Source organism: Lynx rufus, unplaced genomic scaffold, assembly GCF_022079265.1.
Source record: "Lynx rufus isolate CCGP_SWC_20201006 ecotype Redwood Valley unplaced genomic scaffold, mLynRuf1.p SCAF_14, whole genome shotgun sequence".
Lineage (NCBI taxonomy): Eukaryota > Metazoa > Chordata > Mammalia > Carnivora > Felidae > Lynx > Lynx rufus.
Window position 1 is genome coordinate 52,786,192 of NW_025814828.1, and position 7,651 is coordinate 52,793,842.

Genomic DNA, 7,651 nt, shown 5'->3' on the forward strand with positions numbered 1-7,651 from the left:
CAGAAAAAATATGCAGCCGAGAATCCTTTATCCAGCAAGTCTGTCATTTAGAATAGAAGGAGAGATAAAGGTCTTCCCAAACAAACAAAAACTGAAGGAATTCATCACCACTAAACCAGCCCTACAAGAGATCCTAAGGGGGATCCTGGGAGACAAAGTACCAGAGACATCGCTACAAGCATGAAACCTATGGACATCACAATGACTCTAAACCCATATCTTTCTACAATAACACTGAATGTAAATGGGCTAAATGCGTCAACCAAAATACACAGGGTATCAGAATGGATAAAAAAACAAGACCCATCTATTTGCTGTCTACAAGAGACTCATTTTAGACCTGAGGACACCTTTAGATTCAGAGTGAGGGGATGGAGAACTATTTATCGTGCCACTGGAAGTCAAAAGAAAGCTGGAGTAGCCATACTTATATCAGACAAACTAGACTTTAAATTAAAGGCTGTTACAAGAGATGAAGAAGGGCATTATATAATAATTACAGGGTCTATCCATCAGAAGAGCTAACAATTATAAATGTCTATGTGCCAAATATGGGAGCCCCCAAATATATAAAACATTTACTCATACACATAAGCAACCTTATGATAAGAATGTGGTAATTGCAGGGGACTTTAACACTCCACTTACAGAAATGGATAGATCATCTAGACACATGATCAATAAAGAAACAAGGTCCCTGAATGATACATTAGATCAGATGGACTTGACAGATATATTTAGAGCTCTGCATCCCAAAGAGACAGAATATACTTTCTTCTCGAGTGCACATGGAACATTCTCCAAGATAGATCACATACTGGGTCACAAAACAGCCCTTCAAAAGTATACAAGAATTGAGCTCATACCATGAACACTTTCAGACCACAATGCTATGAAGCTTGAAATCAACCACAGGAAAAAGTCTGGAAAACCTCCAAAAGCATGCAGGTTAAAGAACACCCTACTAAAGAATGAATGGGTCAACCAGGCAATTAGAGAATAAATTTAAAAATATATGGAAACAAACAAAAATGAAAAGACAACAATGCAAATCCTTTGGGATGGGGCAAAGGCAGTCCTGAGAGGAAAATACATTGCACTCCAGGCCTATCTCAAGAAACAAGAAAAATCCCACATACAAAATCTAACAGCACACCTAAAGGAAATAGAAGCAGAACAGCAAAAACACCCCAAACCAGCAGAAGACAAATAATAAAGATCAGAGCAGAAATAAACAATGTAGAATCTAAAAAAACTGTAGAGCAGATCAACAAAACGAAGAGTTGGTGTTTTGAAAAATAAACAAAATTGATAAACCTCTAGCCAGGCTTCTCAAAAAGAAAAGGGAGATGACCCAAATAGATAAAATCATGAATGAAAATGGAATTATTACAGGGAATCCCTCAGAGACACACGCAATTATCAGGGAATACTATGAAAAATTATATGCCAACAAACTGGACAACCTGAAAGAAATGGACAAATTCCTAAAAACCCACATTCTTCAAAACTCAATCAGGAGGAAATAGAAAGCTTGAACAGACCCATAACCAGCGAGGAAATTGAATCAGTCATCAAAAATCTCCCAACAAATAAGAGTCCAGGACCAGATGGCTTCCCAGGGGAGTTCTACCAGACGTTTAAAGCAGAGATAAAACCTATCCTTCTCAAGCTATTCCAAAAAATAGAAAGGGAAGGAAAACTTCCAGACTCATTCTATGAAGCCACCATTACTTTGTTTCCTAAACCAGACAGAGACCCAGTAAAAAAAGAGAACTACAGGCCAATATCCCTGATGAATATGGATGCAAAAATTCTCAATAAGATACGAGCAAAGCGAATTCAACAGCATATAAAAAGAATGATTCACCAAGATCGAGTGGGATTCATTCCTGGGATGCAGGGCTGGTTCAACATTGGCAAATCATCAACGTGATACATCACACTAATAAAAGAAAAGATAAGAACCATATGATCCTGTCAATCGATGCAGAAAAGGCCTTTGACAAAATCCAGCACCCTTTCTTAATAAAAACCCTTGAGAAAGTCGGGATAGAAGGAACATACTTAAAGATCATCAAAGCCATTTATGAAAAGCCCACAGCTAACATCATCCTCAAAGGGAAAAACTGAGAGCTTTTCCCCTGAGATCAGGAACACGACAGGGATGTCCACTCTCACCGCTGATATTTAACATAATGTTGGAAGTTCTAGCATCAGCAATCAGACAACAAAAGGAAATCAAAGGCATCAAAATTGGCAAAGATGAAGTCAAGCTTTCACTGTTTGCAGATGACACGATATTATACATGGAAACCCGAGAGACTCCACCAAAAGTCTGCTATAACTGATACATGAATTCAGCAAAGTTGCAGGATACAAAATCAATGTACAGAAATCAGTTGCATTCTTATACACTAATAATGAAGCAACAGAAATATAAATAAAGAAACTGATCCCATTCACAATTGCACCAAGAAGCATAAAATACCTAAGAATCAATCTAACCAAAGATGTAAAAGATCTGTATGCTGAAAACTATAGAAAGCTTATGAAGGAAATTGAAGAAGATATAAAGAATTGGAAAAACATTCCGTGCTCATGGATTGGAAGAATAAATATTGTCAAAACGTCAATACTATCCAAAGCTATCTACACATTCAATGCAATCCCGATCAAAATTGCACCAGCATTCTTCTCGAAGTTAGAACAAGCAATCCTAAAATTCATATGGAACCACAAAAGGCCCCAAATAGCCAAAGGAATTTTGAAGAAGAAGACCAAAGCAGGAGCCATCACAATCCCAGACTTTAGCCTCGACTACAAAGCTGTCATCATCAAGACAGCATGGTATTGGCACAAAAACAGACACACAGACCAATGGAATAGAATAGAAACCCCAGAACTAGACCCACAAACGTATGGCCAACTCATCTTTGACAAAGCAGGAAAGAACATCCAATGGAAAAAAGACAGTCTCTTTAACAAATGGTGCTGGGAGAACTGGACAGCAACATGCAGAAGGTTGAAACTAGACCACTTTCTCACAGCATTCACAAAAATAAACTCAAAATGGATAAAGGACCTGAATGTGAGACAGGAAGCCATCAAAACCCTAGAGGAGAAAGCAGGAAAAGACCTCTCTGACCTCAGCCATAGCAATTTCTTACTTGACACATCCCCAAAGGCAAGGGAATTAAAAGCAAAAATGAACTGGGACCTCATGAAGATAAAAAGCTTCTGCACAGCAAAGGAAACAACCAACAAAACTAAAAGGCAACCAACGGAATGGGAAAAGATATTTGCAAATGACTATCAGACAAAGGGCTAGTATCCAAAATCTATAAAGAGCTCACCAAACTCCACACCCGGAAAACAAATAACCCAGTGAAGAAATGGGCAGAAAACATGAATAGACATTTCTCTAAAGAAGACATCTGCATGACCAACAGGCACATGAAAAGATGCTCAACGTCGCTCCTCATCAGGGAAATACAAATCAAAACCACACTGAGATATCACCTCACGCCAGTCAGAGTGGCCAAAATGAACAAATCAGGGAGAGTATAGATGCTGGAGAGGATGTGGAGAAACGGGAACCCTCTTGCACTGTTGGTGGGAATGCAAATTGGTGCAGCCACTCTGGAAAACAGTGTGGAGGTTTCTCAAAAAATTAAAAAGAGACCTACCCTATGACCCAGCAATAGCACTGCTAGGAATTTACCCAAGGGATACAAGAGTACTGATGCATAGGGGCACTTGCACTCCAATGTTTATAGCAGCACTCTCAACAATAGCCAAATTATGGAAAGAGCCTAAATGTCTATCAACTGATGAATAGATAAAGAATTTGTGGTTTATATACCCAATGGAGTACTACGTGGCAATGAGAAAGAATGAAATATGGCCCTTTGTAGCAACATGGGTGGAACTGGAGAGTGTGATGCTAAGTGAAATAAGCCATACAGAGAAAGACAGACGCCATATGTTTTCACTCTAATGTGGATTCTGAGAAACTTAACAGAAACCCATGGGGGAGGGGAAGGAAAAAAAAAGAGGTTAGAGTGGGAGAGAGCCAAAGCATAAGAGACTCTTAAAAACTGAGAACAAACTGAGGGTTGATGAGGGGTGGGAGGGAGGGGAGGGTGTGGGTGATGGGTATTGAGGAGGGCACCTTTTGGGATGAGCACTGGGTGTTGTATCGAAACCAATTTCACAATACATAAAAATAAAATCCACACTTACTCCATTGAATATTTCAAACAGTGAAGTATAAGATAGATCTGATCGCTATCCCAGATTGTAACAATTTTCCCAGGTGTATTCAGGAAACACAATTTTCTTTCATACCAGTTGTGGTATGATTAAAAAAACTGAAGACTGAATTTTGAAATAGATGTTTTAACTCTGGGTAAAATTTTAGGTTTTCCCTTGGTATTTTTGGTTTATTTTGTTTCTGGTTATTTTTTTGCAAGACTTAGAAGCAACTGATTTTGTAGGTTTTTGTTTGATATTCAGTTGTTTAGAAAAACTCCAGTGAAGGAGCTCTAGTTAGGTACAATTAAAATAATCTAATTTTCAGGTACTAAAGCAAATTAAGGGCCATGAATAAACCTCTCTCTGAATATCTCCAAACAAGTAAGAGTGTGGTTCTCCCCTGAGATTCATTCATTTTGTACAGTTACTTCAGTTATTTTAGATATTGCATCTCCACACATGATTTCACCAGTATCAATCTAAGAAAATATATGTTTATTATTATCAAATCTTATTTAAACCTTTAACACCTGTATTTTTAGAATGTGTGTACATATTTTTTCCTGTTTTTAAACTTCCGTCTAAGTTTATTATTACTTGGATAATTTATCATTTTGTCTTTCTTTTAATGTTTATTTTTGAGACAGAGACAGAATATGAACGGGGGAGGGACAGAGAGGGAAACCCAGAATCTGAAGCAGGTTCCAGGCTCTGAGCTGTCAGCACAGAGCCTGACATGGGGCTCAAACCCACGAACTGTTAGATCATGACCTGAGCTGAATTTGGACGCTCAACCGACTGAGCCACTCAGGCACCCCACTGTCTCTCTCTCTCTTTTTTTTTTTAATAGAAAACAAGTGAGCATTAGGTATTTGTTAATGAAAATATTCTCTCATTGCTATACCCTGTGCTTCTATGAAAAAATAATAAAATATAATTATGTAATGAATGCCTCAATGTGTTAAACATTGAGTAGTATGTATATGGATATGTATGAGCTGAAGTTTTGAGTGACAGTGTACATTCCAGTGGCTCACATCAGTGGATGTTGAAATCAATTACAAAGCCCCAAGACCAACTTTTCTGATTTCACAATTTTGTCTGTGATCTGTTTTGTCAATGACTCATGTTGAGACAAAAGCTGTCCTCTAGGCAGCAACCAAATTGGATCTCAATTTTTTTTTTATTAGTAGCTTTTTCAGAGTTTAATATTTTGGTCTTTATTCTAAATCAGCCTCCCTACCCCCACCTCATTATTTGACAGTGATAAATTTTTAGTGTTCTTAGAAACATCTTTATCATGTGTTCTTACACACTTCATTGCATCCATTGAAGAATGTGGATAACTATCACTGTTATAATACACTCTTCTAAGTATATGTAAAACACTTTTAGGATACACATTCTAAGTAATATGTAAACAGTGTTCTTCCAAACATCTTTGTTAGAAGTATTCTTAAACACCATTCTACATGTATTGCAGAATATGTGTAACTTCTATTGACTGATAGAATATTAACCTCTATATAGTAAGCAAGTATCATTCTTAGAAATACCTTTATTACAAGTGTTCTTAAACACTTCACTATATGCTTTGCAGACTGTATAGATATCATTTACTGATATTACACTATTCTGAGTATATAGAAGTAGCAAACTTTTATAATTTAAATAGCATCATAAGCCATTTAAAAATTAAGAAACATATTTCCCACAAAATGTACATACATACATAAATATAAAAATTAGCATAACCCCTTGGATTCCAAATATATATAAAATGTATATGCATTTACTTTGGATTTTCTACATTTTTAGTCTCATTAAAGAAGATAACATTAAGAATTAATTTTGTGTATAATTTAAAATACCATTTTGGGTATAATTCTCAATATTTAAAGTTATAGCTTGCTTATTTAGCTTTATAATTGTTTAGCATTTTTTCAAGCCAGTTTATTTCAACTTTCTTTTTATTTTATTTTATTATTTTATTTTATTTTATTTTATTTTATTTTATTGTTTTCTTACTGTATTTTAAATTGAGTCCTCTTGGATGTATTGAGCATCTTTCTTATGTTTGACTGTTGTTCTATAACATAAAATGAAAATGCTAGTTTTCTGTTGGTGCCAGGTTTGTTTTCTACATTTGAAATTCCTGGATGTCTTTGGAATCTAATTTTGTAGTTTCTTCATAGTAGTATGTCTAGGCTTCGTCACATATGGTTTGTATGACTTGCTAATTTGAAGAAGCTCTCAGTTAAAATGTTGTTGCTTGAAATTCAGTAAACGAAGAGTTTTAAAATGCATTGGGTGTCTTTTTTGGCCCTTTTTTATTACAAGTATATACCACTTTCTTATAAAATATAGAGAGATGAAATTTTCTTAATTGTTGAGTTTTAGGAAATTTTAAATGCTTTTGGCTGTATAAATATTTCTTTAATTTTCAGTTGTGTTATTGGTTTCAATAATTTAATTAGCCTATTTGTGACTAATATAATTCAACAATATATATTTTTTCCTTGAATTTTCAGTATTTTTTTGCCCTCTTCTAGATAAAGTCATAGCCCATACAAATAAGAAACCCAATTAGACCCAAAATAGTATTGTATTAATCTATATACAGTATGGTGGATTTTAAGAACATAAAGAATTGACTGGTGAAGTTAAATAACATGCTACATACAGTGTTAGGAAACAGGAGATTGCAGTTTTATTGTGCAGGATATGAATGTGTGAAAACATTGCCCCATCACTCAAATTCATTCTGATCTTTCATTTCTTTTATTAACTAAAGCCTACACTATTTCTCATTCACTTAACTCTTGGGGCATATTTCTTTTAGTTTATGATACATGATATTAACATTTTTTGTGTGTTTCTGTTTAGTGTCTTAAAATAAAATTGTAAGCTCTCTAAATGCAGGGATTGTGTTGTGTGTCTTCCTGTCCCCCTGAATTTGTAACAATTATTATGCACATAGAAATCATTTATTAAATCTTTGCTGAACAAATGAGTGAGTGAGATTAAGGAATGGTGAGCTGTACATATGGATTATGATCTTTGCAAAAATTCACAGTTGTGGATAACTGACTGCACTTAGATTACTCTGAGATTGTGGCCAGCTGTATCTTACATGGCATTCTAGAAGGTATTTTGTGGGTGTCATAAGTAGTCATTTCCAATTTTAGACCATCTCAATTACTATGAGAAGTAGTATAACATAGTGGTTAAGACCATGAGATCTATAGTCAAACTTCTTGGCTTTAAATCCTGACTCAGCCACTTACTAGCTTTGTATCCTTTGTTAAGTGACTTACCTCTCCTTGAGTCAGTTTTTGCATCTGCAGAGTGCAGATAATAGTAGTTCCTTTGTCAGAATTGTTGTAAGAATTGA